Genomic DNA, 12,248 nt, shown 5'->3' on the forward strand with positions numbered 1-12,248 from the left:
ACATATTTGTGCAAATTCCTAAGAAGATGCATATTCAGATGTACAAATATTCTGAATCAATATTTTATCATGGTTTGCTTTCAAGGTTTGAATAATTTTTGATGCTAAAAAGAGAGAGAGAGAAAGAATAAAGTACACACAAAATAAAACCCCTACAGAAAAATCTCATTTAGGATAAATACTATTAAACTATATCCAAGCAGCATGGATCTACATTAAAAAATACTTTGGTACAAGTTATAACATTTAAACATAAAAGGAAAAATATTATCAGATAGTAAGTAATGGATAATATTTTATGTGTATTTTTAGTATACAAAAGAAATTCATGATTACTATTAAAAATGCAAACTGAATAAAGGAACATAAAGTAAAAATAAGTTAAATATCCTACATACTAATCTTCCCATACAAATTCAGAGCTCCAAAATAACCAGTTAAAGACTCTGTATATTCATCCAAAATGTTTCTAAACATATGTAAATACATATCAATAAATGTAATTATAACAGCTTTTCCTTTTTTTCCCCACAAATGAGATAACGCCATTCATAGTGTTATGAAACCTGATTTCTTCACTTCACCATATTTCTTGATCATTTCTCCGTATCAGTATATAGAAGCCTAAAATTATTTTTATATACATCTATATGGTATTTGTTATAAAGATGCATCACAACTGATTAAGCCTGTCCTCATTAGTGGATATTTAGGTCATTCCCAGGTTTTTACTATTAATAAACAATGCTGTAATGAATGCCGTGTCTGAGCATATTTATAAGACTGATTCCTAGAAGTGAAAATGTTCCATCAAAAGATAAGCATCTTGGGGCACCTGGGTGGCTCAGTGGGTTAAGCTTCTGCCTTTGGCTTGGGTCATGATCTCAAGGTCCTGGGATCAAGTCCCGCATCGGGCTCTCTGCTGAGCAGAGAGCTTGTTTCCCTACTCTCTCTCTCTGCCTGCCTCTCTGCTACTTGTGATCTTTCTCTCTATCAAATAAATAAACAAAATCTTAAAAAAAAAATGAGCATCTTTTAAATGTTGACAGATACCATTGTCTTCCCAATAAATTCATCGCATGAACACTAAGAATTTTCCATTTACTTCAAAATTTTATAATGGGTTTACCCTCTGTAAAAAAAAGTAGATTAAAACTGTTATAATGTTGGCAGTGGAAATTTGGACTGCTGAATAATTATGTGAACTACAATCAAAAGAGTAAAACTGTTGGAGCGCTGGGTGGCTCAATTAAGTGTCTGACTCTTCAGGGTTGTGAGTTCAAGCTCCGCATTGGAGCTGCAAACCTAGTGTGGAGCCTACTTTAAAAAAAAAAAAAAGAGTAAAGCTGTCAAGCAGGATGTTTGATTTATGACACAAACTCACAGGTAGATAAAAAAAATATTTTCATGGCAGCATTGTTTATAATAGTAAGAAATCTATCCATCATTATAGAATTATAAATAACTTGTGATATAGTCCTATAATCGGAAGTTATACATCAGTAGAAATTACTGAAACTTATGTCCATATATCAAACAGATCAATTCTCAAAAACATGATGTTGAGGTTAAAAAGAAAATATGAAAAGACATTTTCAGTATAATACCACTTATAAAATTTTAAGAAAACATGTAAAACAGTACTTCATATTATATGTGTGTGCAAGTCATGTGGACTATAATTTTACCATATGAATGTAAAGACTCTGCATCAAATTCAAATAGCTGTTACCTGAGAAGGGAGTGATAGAAATGGGATCAATACTGAGTACAAAGGATTCTTCCACAATATCCTGTTTTACCTCTTCTTCTGAGAATCTGAACTAATATGACAAAAGAAGTCAATATCAATTTTTAAAAGAAACAAATGAAAATGTAAAAGCAAGTAAGAAATCTATTTCCCAAATAATGACCAGTCTCATTTTTTTGCCTTGAGTGCTTCAGGTAGGCTTGGTCAGCAATGAAACCATATGAGTAGTTTTAAGTAATCTGTTCTAGAATCATCCCATTTGGTTCATGTCTGCTCCCTTCTATTTCTGACCCCTCTGCGGCTGCACTTTAATTGCTCTCTCTTCTCTAGTGTGTTCAACTATTAATATATTCTTGTCTTGTACTAATGGCTTCCTTTACTGGATCCCAAGTAACATTTCCTAACTTACGCATTTTAAGTAATACCTACGCATATAATTTATATATATATATATGTGTGTGTGTGTGTGTGTGTGTGTGTGTATTTTTTAATTCTTTCTAAAAGACTTTTTTTTTCCCTGAAAGACAGAACAGAGACAAGTTTCTCTGAAGTCCTGATTTAACAGATTACACTTTTTAATTCTCATTTCAGTGACTATAGAACTTTTTGAGGTTCTATGCTCTACTCAGGGGTTCTCAATTTCAACTCCCTATGTTACAAGACTTCAGCCTTATACTTGCACAGACTTTAAAACTAAACCCTTTGGGAAACTGGGCTTTTTTCTATGTATATCCTTCTACTCCCCAGATCCCTGGGTCAGCTTTCTTGTTTATTACTCAGGTTTTTGGTTATCACTTTATTTCTGATTACCGAAGTCTTTTTCATTTATTTGGAGCTTAACCATGTATTTTTAAGGCATTTTAAAATTGTGTCTTATTTATAGTTTCTAGATGTTGGCAAATGAGTTCTATGTTCACTCAACCCACCAAACTGACAGAATTCAAGATTCTCATAGGTTTTGTGCAAATTATTACTTTTATTTTAGTAGCTCTCATTTCACCTTGAAATTCCTAGGGATATAGGAAGCTCTGATTCTGAGGATACAGGACTCATGCTGAACCCATCAATGCAGATCTTCTCCTGAAAGCCTGTGAATAAGCTATAGCAAGTGCAAAAGTGTTTCCTATACTCTGCTTCTTTCAGCTGAGTCTAGGTTGATACTATCAGCATGTATCAGGCTCAAAATTCATAAAATCACGTCATTCCTGATGATACAACTAGGGATTCAATGAAGAGTCATTAGAGATTTCAGTTGGTAGGTTCAGCAAGGCCAATAACTGAACAGCTCATCTTCATGTTCTTTATCTAAATTGATGGGCCATTTTACATATTAACTTTGTGACACTGAAGCACCTAAACCATGGACCATTAATTTAGGTAGACTGATCAAATATAAAACTTGGCATAGTACTTTTTTTTACTTTCTTCTCTTCCAACTGTTAGAAATGTGATGACCATAATATCACACTTCATTTGAGACAGTCCTGATATACACATTTTGTTCTGGAGAAATTATTAACAAACCACATCTTAATTTAGATGATACACTATGGTCACCCTGTCTAAATAACCAGGCCCCCCAGATTTCTAGGACTGTTGATGTAGGAAATAGCAAGTGTAAGTCTGGGTATTTCTCTGGCATTATCCTATATCTGGCCATTTCTGGGCCATCAGAGATGCTCTAACCAGATGAGACACAAAAGGAGAAAAACATCCTAGCTCACAATGCTGGGTTGATAGAGATACTACCCAACTGGCCTCTAGCTGGCTTGCTCCATGTCTTACATATTTCACCTTTTGACATCAGTTATTCCAAAAAGGGAGACAGTATCAGCATTCTCTTACCATAATCTTATCATAAACTCACTTTTCATGATATTCCAACCAATTCACTATTCTTTATACAAAGCCTAATAGAAACTTTCTTGTTTCATTGTCACTCTCCCATACAAATCAACCAACACAACATGTAACAGGGCATAATTATACAATCACATAATTGCACACTTATCATCTGCTAATACCGCCAAGACATGCTCTTGCTGAAAGTGTATTATAATCCCAACTGATCCTAGATAACAATACAAGATTTAATCATTCCAAACTTTAATAATAATTCAAGCAATTCAATGTGCTTCCTGAGGATTACTCACGAAGAGTACTAAGATCATTTTATTCCAGTTAATTTTATTCCATTTTACTAAGATCATTTTATTCCAGTAAAATTTATATTTTAGCAAGCACAAACATAAAGTTAACTAAAATTATGATATTCTTACCCTCAAAAATCTTCTAGTACATTATGATAAATAAAATATATTTAAATACCCTTGATTCTTAAACGAGTTCTCCAGAATTTTCACAAATAACAAAAGCCCCTTTATATGAAAGAAAAGTTTTTCCATTATGAGTGTGGTTAGTAATGATATTTTTTTCCAAATAAAGGTCTTGACTTAGAAGTTTAGTGGAATATTACCAGGAAAAATCTACACCTTTGATTTGCAAAGTCCACCTTGCCCTCTGCTTCAAACTACCTCCAATTTCTCTAAACCCAAATGTAATAAGGAAGAGATGACACTACTCTATGTATATTACAGGGAGACAAGTGAGTAACTCTTGAGATTCAGTATGATTTCATTTTATGTTCTTAATGCTGGTCATCTTTTCCAACATAGGCACTACTATGTTGCTAATGGTATTCATCACTAATATCAAAATGTACATAAAATTCGAATGCTTCTTAAAATCAATATAATATGAAATTACATTTTGATAATTAAAGATCTTATTTGCCTTCACTGGCATTATGACTTTTCCTTTTTGAGCCCTAAAGCAAGATCATTCACCAATATAAGCAAACCATATTTTTCATAAACCTTAATGTTATTATAAACAAAATTAAAGAATATCATATTAAACTTGTATTCTACAGGTAATAGACATGGGAAGTAACTGTTGGAAAAATCCAAATCCACACTATTTTAAAATGTAAAACCTGTATTAAATCTCTTGACTTTTTTCCAAGTGGGTTTCCCTTTGATATAAACTTGTTTATAACTATCATCAGTATTTAAAGAATACTGAATTAGATGTACTAAAAATTTATAAAGCAAAAAGTGATAAAATCAAGGAAAGTGGTGTTTTTTTTTTTTTTTTTTCTAATGACAGCATCTGAAAGTGGTTTGGAGTTGATATTAAAGTATTTGCAACATTTGTTAGAGAAGTTCTCCGATAGAAATTTTAGAAGACCTTGTTGTTTACCTTCTAGGATATTTGTTTTGAGCAGAAGTTTGAACGATATTATTCCAAGACCTGCTTTGTATTTTGTATGACCTACTATAAAATTATAACACTATAAAATAAATAATTGTCAATGGAACTTAACAAATCCAAATATAGAATCTGTGAAAGTAATCTGAGCTGAGAAGTAATAACCTAGGTTTGCTATATGATAGCATTGCCTATGACCCTCCTGTGGGGTGCACAACAGTTATTAATGGAATTAAACTTGACTTAGGGTTTCTATTTCAAATCATCAGTTATCCCATCTATACTCCCCAAAGTGTCTGCACTGCTAGTCAAAAAAAGATGAAGAAAAATAAACATCAAGTTTCTAAATGGATAAGGATTAAAAGTTCCACAGTTGTTAGTAACTCCAATTTCTTAATAACAACGGAATAAAAATGAACACAAATAAAAGCTAAATTCTGTCTTAATCTTTCAATGCCTGGGAGTTGAAGCTAGATAAAGATAAAATTATTTATTGGGCTGAGAAGCTGAGTGAGGTAGTTATGAGGATATCCAGAGGTGACCTCCACAAAAGAAGACTGGAGGAAGAGGACTATGGGGTGGGGGTGGGGGGACTGCCTTTACAATGCTGCCCAAGCTCAGTGCTGAGGGAAGCGAAGTCATCTGTGTCCATACTGCCACCTAAACACATACTTCGGCTCTTCTCACTGACCGCCAGGCTCACCACACAGTGGGATAAAGTTAGGTCTAGAAAAAGAAGGTGGATTTCTGTCCCACCAATTCTAAAGTGAATTACATTAATCTGAACGGAGAAAGCAGTGATTGCAAAGGCTCCTTTCTGTGTGAAGGAAGGAATTTTTCATCATACCTGTGCCTTTTTCCAAGCTTCACATTGCTATCTCCGGGCCTGCAAGTGCAAGGGATTGCCTAGAGGAGATCTAGAAAAGACAAGATTCTGAACTGTCAATAGAGAGGGAGAAAGAACTTATGGTAGGAAGCCTTATAAAGGAGGTTAGTTTGCCTAAGGGAAGGGGCTTTGTATTTAAACTGACTCTCTTCTCTTTCTCTTCATGTCTGTCCTTGTAAAATACTAATGAAACAGGGAGGAAAAGGCACAAGCTTGAGTAATTAATTCAGATGCTAGCAAACCAGCCCGAAATAATCAAATTAGAGAAAAGAAGATGTAAAGATGGAATCAGAGGCCAGAGTGTTTGGCCAAGAGCTGAGGAAAGTGGGCCACTTCTGCAAGCTGGCAAAGGCACAAAGAAGTACAGCATAGAGAATATAGTCAATAATATTATAATAACATTGAATAGTGACAGATGGTGACTGTACTTATCCTAATGTGCACTGAGTAATGTACAGAATTTTTAGTCATATGTTATATACATGAAATGAATATAACATTGTATGTTAATTATACCTAAAAAATATATTAGATACATATATAAATAATGTATTGGTCTAATTCTATGAAAGTTTAAAATAGAATCTGTTTTTAAACAGGTCATTCCGTAAGAAATGGGTAACTGAAGTATGTTCAATAAGCCTAATGTGAAAGAAACAGTGTTATTAGTTTCCGATTCATGGATTAATGAAACTAAAAAATGCTCTATTGGAAAGTGTTTTGCTACTGAGAATTAATTATTTCTTCCAGAGAGTCCACAAACCGCAAATAGCCTTTTCTGAAGAACCAACTGATTTAAATAGAAGAGATATTTTATCTTACAGACAAGATTTTAATTTCCAAGTACAGAGAACCAAAAGCAAGTTACATCAGCTTTCTTTTATATCACCTCCTACCCCTTCTTCGTATCTCGAAGAAAATACATTCTTGAACCTTCCTTCTCTCGTCTGCTGTAGGACTTCATTTTATTTTTTGTTTCTTCTTCAGTTTCTCTCTACTGACTTCATATCCTTATTTTATGAAGGGGCTGAGTTTTTCCTAATCCGGACTAAAATCAATTTTTACTCAACAGTACCTTCCCCCTCAAGATAAAAAATATTATATATCTTTCCCTTCACTGGCAAGTATCTTAAAATTGAAAATTACTCTTCAGGTGTCCAATTACCCATTTAGTCCTCGGTCCAAGCTCCTGTCTCTGCAAACCTACTAAACCTCTCCTCTTAAAACCTATCCATGACCTAATAATAATAATAAAGTCTATCAGCTCTGACTCCATTCTCTTATTAATCAAACACTTTACGGGTTTGCTATTGTTTCTGATCCTTATTTTGGTAGTCCATTTACTTGCTTTGCTTCCTAGGAAACTTATTCCTCCAATCTCTTCCATTACTTTCCCACAATTAATATTCTTTCTAGATTCTTTTCACTCTACCTAATCTTAGAGTAATACTGAAGTCATCTTTACCTCACTTTTATTCCCTGCTGATGTTCATTTATGTGTAATCTAACTCTTGCGACAGCTTCATGCACAACCATATATTTAGCTTTTCTTTCTAATCTGATATCTGGAATAAAATTTTCACTGTTAACAAAATTGTTGTTACCTTCTTATAGAACATCTTTATGTGGGAGTATGTGTTAGTGTGTCAAATACGTTACATCAAAGGCCAAATTCATTATCTTAACTTAGGCTGCTCCAGGAAAAAAAAAAAAAAAGCCACAACATTTTCAGGCTTCACTCAGATTGTATTATTTACCATTCTCTATAATTTCCCTATATGATGTCCCTTAGAGGCCTCCATTGCCTTATATTTGCCTGCCTCACCCCTCTGTTCCTGGAATGAGCAACTTTCTACATTTATTTGTTTATAACCAACTCACCCATAAGACCTAATTTAACTATCATATCCTCTTAAAATTTTTTTCTCTAGGTTCTGAGCTCCTCATGGACAGAAACTGTGACTGTTGGCTTTATATGAACCTCAGGATGTAACACAGTGAGCCTGACACAAGATGGGTGTTCATTATATACCTGTTCCATTCACCTTCTCACCTTTCTTCATTCTTATTTTGATGTTTATAAGATTTTGAGGTATACTATTATCTGTACATGTACATTTCCATGAAGAAAACTCTATGGCTTTGTTTGTCTCAACCTCTACCATAGACAGTTCTTGGTAGATGCATGGTTCTCCATAAATATTGTTTGTGTAAGTGACACATTTTATTTAATTCCTTTCCTTTCTCAAGATACTGCAGAAGTAGGACACAGTCTGTGCCTAGTAAGTGAAAATAAAAAACAAAACAAAACAAAAAAACAGAACGGGAAGGGCAGAGCATGGAATGATGGTTTTATAAGGGTCAATAGACTATACGTACAGTCTACTCTTATTAACTAAGAAGAATAGAGATGTGAGCTAAATGTGACCATTCATATCACTTATGAGTAGAGAACAGAGTAATATACTTCATCAAATGGGAAAGGAGAATATCAAGAAACAGAGAGTCTCCATAGTTATTTTAGTTTCCCTGGATGCTTTGTCAAGAGCCTTGAGAAAATTGAGCACTGTATAAAATATGCCATGAAGTAACACAATGTGTACCTTGAAAGAAACTCTATTTCATATAATTAACTAACACACACACACACACAGTCAATGTCAGCACACCTGGTATATGCCATTTGGAAATGTCCACACTAGGGGTAAATTGTGTTACTGGTATGAAAGACATTGAAAACTGTCAAACAGTGTTCTAGCCTTGCTTCTGATTCAACTCAGCATGTGGCTGTGGGAAACCAAATCTCTCAGCCACAGTTTTTTTTTTTTTTAAATGATGAAATAAATGCTAAAAATCTGTGATTCTAAAAATTGTCATATATATAGAACTATGTGGAACTTCAAACTCCTTATAGGCCTCACATGTCAGAAGAACGGATTTTTTTCTTTGGTGGTTCAAACCATTCTATAAAATCATGACCCATAGCTTTCACAACCTCTGACACAGCACAACTACCTCTTTATAGCAAAATGATGAGTAAGATAGAAACATACTGATGCACCCCCATACCTGCCACCTCTACCACCACCATCACACAGACGCATACACACACTGTTCTTCTCAGAGACAGAAGAGATATTTAAAAACAATCTTACAAACATATTTTTTAAATATTTTAAAATTTTACTTTAAATTGATACAAGTGACAGTTATGATTCTTAAATGCAAGATTTCTAAACTGCTTTTTTCCTACTGAGTTGATAACAATAAAAAGAGGATTTAGGGGGTAATCATAAGAAGCAGCAGAGAAAAGCAAGGCTGTTGCATGCAATTTCCAGCTCCTGAGTCATTCCACCTTTTAGCACAGCTAATGTTACATCACCAAAAATAATTTAAAATGTGAGTATCTTATACAATATCGACTAGTTTAAACAACCACAGTCCTATCATCATAAATACACCAAAATCTAAGAAAAATCCATTTTCTCAGCAATTAATCTGTTTTTAGTTTGCTCATTACATCCACACTGGGAGAGGGAGAGGGTTTGTACTATCATTCCAAGTCTATTAAACACATTACATAAATCTTTCATGGGAGAAATTGCTTACATATTTTTTTCTAAAATTGAAAAAAAACAAAAAAACCAAAACGTAAATAATCCATACCATCATTACTAGCAGGAATTGCTCAGAAGGCCTTTGGGCTCAGAATGTTGGTATGCTTCTGAGGCATCTATCACAAGGCTCAGCCCTGGGCTTTGGCAAAGCCACTGCCATGTTAATCTGCTTCATTACATCTCTACAATTTGTTCACCACATTAAGGAGTGGTATTTCCCTTGTGAGTGGAAGACCCATCCTTCACTTTGAAAGCTTTACCTTCAAAAAGTACACAAATGTAGTCACAGATGGGCACTAAAGGCCAGAAAGCCAAATAAATATTAAAATACAGCATGTCAGAGTTGAATCTCATTTCAGTGCAGGAGGATTTAAAGATCTAGGGCAGCCAGAATTAGAGGTATTCAATCTTTTAGATCTAAATCCAAGCTTACAAAGCACACACCTTATTTTAATTATCATTAACAAAAATAACAATTCAGGGATAAATCAAAGATAGAATCATGCTGTCTTACCTGAAATAAAGGGAATTGTAAATCATAGCACAGAATCCATATATGTGGTGAATATAATAGTCTCCACAGCAGTTCTTCAGAATTTTGACTAAAGCAGACGGTAAAATTTCACATGTGCTCCATCCTCACTGAAGAAGAAAAAACAAAAAAGGGCGACTACGGCATCCTCTCTGCTTCTGCTTTAGCTTTCTGTTCTGACGCTCACTCGATGGTACCCACTGTCTGTTAGAAAGCAGCATGCTAAATTGAAAAATAAATAAATAAATAAATGTAAGCCTGCATCTTACGTGACAGCTCCATCTCCTGGCCAAAGCTGGAACCATTTTCATTCAAGATCCTTGAGCAACACTGTATTTAGTAAGTTTGATTAAATGGTATATAGTACATAATTCCACTGTATTTGAAATCAACTACCTTAATTACTTGTAAATTAAACATTTAAGAAGCATGGGAACATAAATTTTTAAAAATTTTAATCCTACTTTTGGGGTTTATTTAAAATTATTTATGTTCTATTTAAACTAAATGGAAGCTTTTCATAGCATTACAAACTTAATGTTTACCTTAAGTCTTACTTAACTTTATTTACTACCTCTGAGAGTAACATGTATCTCCTATAAAGTAATTTTAAATGTCAAGTTTATCTTTACTGGTACCTTTTCGTGGAGAACGTGTTTAAATTTTTGTTATTAGAGAAATTCTTTGTTATGTTGTTATTTTTGCTATTTGGAGGTAATTTTCGAGAATTATTAAAGTTAATGTGGGACAGTGAAATTACTAAAAGGCAAATGAAAATCTTTAGTCAACCCGTTTTTAAAATAGTTCAAAACATACAGATATTAAATTACATGCTATATGAAATTTGATAACTGCAGGAAATGTGTATTACACCTTCTTAGCAGGATAAGAGAAAAGTTATTATGATAACGCATTTGGCAAATAATGCCAGTTACACTGAGCATGTTATGTGTTCAATATGGATCTGTTTAATTAATTTTTCTGTTAGCAATTGTGAAGACCTGGTTCATTCTTAAATTTCTAAATAAAAAGATAGACAGCTGTCTTTCTATTTTTTCACAATACCATTCAAATCTGGGGACAGGTATATGAACTAAAATTCTCCCTGCCAAGGTGTTTGATCCTAAAGTCTTAATTATTTGTAGTTTTTGCATTAACGCTATCCGTGGTGCTGAAAAACAATTCAAAAATTAACAGGATTCCAGGTCTTAAACTGGTCTGAAATGTTGTCTTTGTAATACTTGATAAAAATTTTATTTTTAAAAGTCTTATATCATCTAGAATAAGCATATCATCCAGAATAGTACCTGAGGTTCAAATATCTAAGTCCTATTTTATCCACAGAATACATAGTATACATGTTGACCGAAGCCATAATGCTGATGAACCTATTTAATAAAAACCAGAGTATCAGTCACATGTGTTTGGTCCTTTATATAATATTTCACTTTATCCTTGCTGAGATCATATTATGTAGCTTGTTTCCGCATTTAGTGTCCCACCGAATAGATGGAAGAGATGAGGATACCCAAGCCCACTTTTTAGATTTTCTCCAGAGTTAACTAATAAGCAAGTCAGAAGAACAAATCTGGTTCTCTAAATTTTCTCCTATTTCTACAACATCATTAAGATACACTTGTATTGTTTTTAAAATGCTTTTTAAAGGTTATTAACATTTCACAAAAAAAATAATGTGACTTAGTAGGTCACATTATTTAAATATGTGTACTCAACTATTTCATTTCATAAGTTTTCTGCAAAAACATAGGATACTGTTATAAATTCTCAGGGCACATAAATCATGATCATTTTCCTCAAATTTTCCAGCAAAGCACTCCTAATGGCCAAGAAGCTAGAACTCATCAAATTAGAGCGAGAGATGCTACAAGCATGAAATACCATTGAAGCTTCACTATCTTTAAAATCATAGGAATTTTATAATAGTTTATATAACTTTTAAATATTTTTCTTGAAATATGAATCATTTTTCCCATTGTTTTGAAGGTAAATTTTACCCTTTAGGAAGATGTGTTTAACTTATCCTGAGACTTTGTGTACTTCCAGGTACACCACTGCATACTCTTAGGGAGACAATATCCCAGTTTGAGGACCATGAAATGATGTGATGTAAAATCAACTCATCTCAGCAAATAGATAATTACCTAAAATACTTTATGTGTATTCCTTTCCAGC

General features: G+C 33.5%; 1 protein-coding gene across 3 annotated transcripts in view; it reads right to left on the reverse strand.

The window, feature by feature from the left end:
• Positions 1–10,268, reverse strand: part of LOC131827147 (sodium channel protein type 2 subunit alpha) — a 137,762-nt gene extending 127,494 nt beyond the window's left edge. For 2 of the 3 annotated variants that reach the window (XM_059167139.1, XM_059167140.1), the window contains exon 1: positions 10,038–10,268. The gene's annotated coding sequence lies outside the window, so the exon portion shown is untranslated. Of the gene's footprint in view, positions 1–9,572; positions 9,633–10,037 lie in introns of those variants that run through there. The other variant, XM_059167142.1, reaches the window with a different exon arrangement.
• Positions 10,269–12,248: the final 1,980 nt, after the last annotated feature.

Source organism: Mustela lutreola, chromosome 3 (genome assembly GCF_030435805.1).
Source record: "Mustela lutreola isolate mMusLut2 chromosome 3, mMusLut2.pri, whole genome shotgun sequence".
Lineage (NCBI taxonomy): Eukaryota > Metazoa > Chordata > Mammalia > Carnivora > Mustelidae > Mustela > Mustela lutreola.